Genomic DNA, 3179 nt, shown 5'->3' on the forward strand with positions numbered 1-3179 from the left:
ATCTTCACAGGTTCAGCAATTTAGAAGCTAACTGAGTGTAAGAAACTGTAACTGGAAGTTAGCAGTGCTTACCTTTGCGCAAACCTGTGCAAACCCACTTACAACTGCTTAAAAGTGCCTTAATCATTCTGTATCCAATGGCCCTTGTTCTGCCCAGCAACAAAATAAACAGCCTCTGTGAGGCTCAAATCCAGAATCCTACATACCAGAGCCAATGTGATGCACCACTAAGCCACGGCAGAAACGCATAACCCTGATGCTTTCACAAACATAGCATACAGCAATATAAGTCAACAGTACAGGGAATGTACTTATACATGTAGATATATGTGTGTGTGTGTACATATATTCAGAACTAAATAGATATATACCTCTCTCTTTCTCTATTATATTTATGTATCTATTTATATATAAATATCTACACACACACACACACACACACACACACACATATATATATATATATATATATATATATATATATATATATATATATATATATATATATATATATATATATACATATATATATATATATATATATATATATATATATATATATATAAACACACACACACACACACACACACACACATATATATATATATATATATATATATATATATATATATATATATATATATAATATATATATATATATATATATATATATATATATATATATATATATATATATATATATATATATATATATATATATATATATATATATATATATATATATATATATATATATATATATATATATATATATATATATATATATATATATATATATATATATATATATATATATATATATATATATATATATATATATATATATATATATATATATATATATATATATATATATATACATATGACCACAGGCACTGTTAGTGGGGGTGAGGGTACTCAAGCAACATACGTCTTACACGTAACAATATGCCCCCCCCCATACAAACAGGTCTGCCCTGAAATATAATACCAACTTTTGTGAATCCAGTAACTAGGACCTGACACGACATGGCCACAAGATGTTTACAGTAAGCCATGCCACCTGTATGATGTGAGGCTGGTATCGATAACATATCATACATTACAGTCTGGCTACCATACTGTAAGTACAATGTGGAAGCAATACACCATTCCTAAGATACATATACAAAGACACAGGTATGGAGATAAACATATATGTCTGTATATATTTCCACATACAAATATAGATATATATATATATATATATATATATATATATAGATATATATATGTAACTACACATACACACACAGACGTATGTCTAGGAAGATACATTATTAGAGGGTGCACACCACACTGAACAGCCAGTTTCCCTGTAGCTGAAACCTCTTCAGATGGACAGTGTATGAAGCACCCATACAAAAGACAATTGTTGCCTGAAACATATACCAACAGAGAAGTCAAAGGATGTAACACCACACACAGGTTTGCATATGTTTTAAAGCTTTATTTGTGTGCAGCTACAGTTTTATATGCCATGTCATATTGCAGTTTATACTTTGAAATACATGCAAACTGATTAATGCAACTGTCAAACAGATAATTTAAGACAGTAATCTGAAAGCATAACATATGTTGCTGTCCTGGTCAAGGTCTTCAAGTAGTAGAACAGAAAATACTGACTGGGCCGCAGGATAATGATCAGTCAAGCAGTAAGTAATGCAGATGTATAGCCCAGCAGCCTCTAACTACACTCTGTACACAATCCCTAGGGTAAAAAGACCTCAGTTTACACAATGGGATGTATCTGTTACATAACAATGCATAATTGAATTTATCACAATTGCACTGACAAACAGAACAGGCTTTATGGCAGTAATCAGTAGGCCAGCAATGTTCACAAGGTGAAATGTATGGTAATGTACAGCCAAATACCTTAAGCCAGCTTACTACTGATATACCTCACATGTTGTAAGACCTTTGGGGGGGGCAACAGACTGACTTACAGGAGCATAAAACACTGTTACATACACTGATCTCTGCACTGCAAAGGGCCATACATGTGTTGTGAAGATGAAGCCTGCAGATATATATAGACCCTTCCCCACAATATGTGTGGGTGTCCAACAGCACTGGAATGATGGCAGAAATGTCAGCGTGACATAATCACTGGTCAGCACATAATAACTTCTTACTGCATGTCATATGGACAAAGTCTGGTATGCCAGCGGTGGACAGAGGCCAGTACACAGGCCCATATGTGAAATAGTGTTGTCATACACTGAGCATATTGCTGTTGTTACAGGATAGTCTGCAACACACACAAAATATGACATCATAAACACAAATGGATGTAGCCACCTGCTGATAGCACTCAACACACACACTGCCAGTGATATATCTGACACAAGACATGTGTGGTGGACAGACAAAACATAGGCTCACATATGAGAACTATGCAGACTGCAGTCCATAATAAACTAGTATGTACACACAAACCCTGCAACACTAGTGCTATACAATGCATATACCAACACTACTCATACCCTGTCTGTAGTTCTTGGACCTGATGCAAATATGTAGCTGCCTTGCGACTGCAATTCCACTTCTGAGAGGTCTTGCTACCTGCTGTCTTTAACACTGCTGCCCACACACAGGAAGGATGTCCACCATACAGGAAAGGTAAAGGGACCATGCCCAAATGATGTAGGGATTTATAGTAGTGGGTTGCCATGACAGTGGTAATTGGAAGTACTACACAGCATGCTGCATGCAGGTAACAAGTGGAGGACACTGATTGGTGCAGCAGCCATCATCTGATCATGTGCCTCCCTACAAAAGCCATGCTACAATCTATTCAAAGGAGCTCAATCCAGATACTGGAGAGAGAGAGGGAGAGAGACACTCAGACAGAGACAAACCCAAAACAAAACAAAAAAAAAAACAAATAGGCGAGGCCTACAAAAATAATTTTGTGAAGAGACATCAGTCACCCAACAGGTATGTGAAGTATATATGCATTTAATTGACTGTAGTACTTTGGCCACAGTAATGGGATAGATGAAGTTGAATTATTCATATGTGCCAGCAGGTGTTGTTGTTGTAATGATGTTCAGCTGAACAAATGCTATGGGCACTAGATTCTGTCCCTGTGGGTAGTGGGTCATAGGCATCAACTGTGCAGAGCAGCACTGACT

This window comes from Protopterus annectens, chromosome 3.part0 (assembly GCF_019279795.1).
Source record: "Protopterus annectens isolate FY-2018-M chromosome 3.part0, PAN1.0, whole genome shotgun sequence".
Classification (NCBI taxonomy): Eukaryota; Metazoa; Chordata; order Ceratodontiformes; family Protopteridae; genus Protopterus; species Protopterus annectens.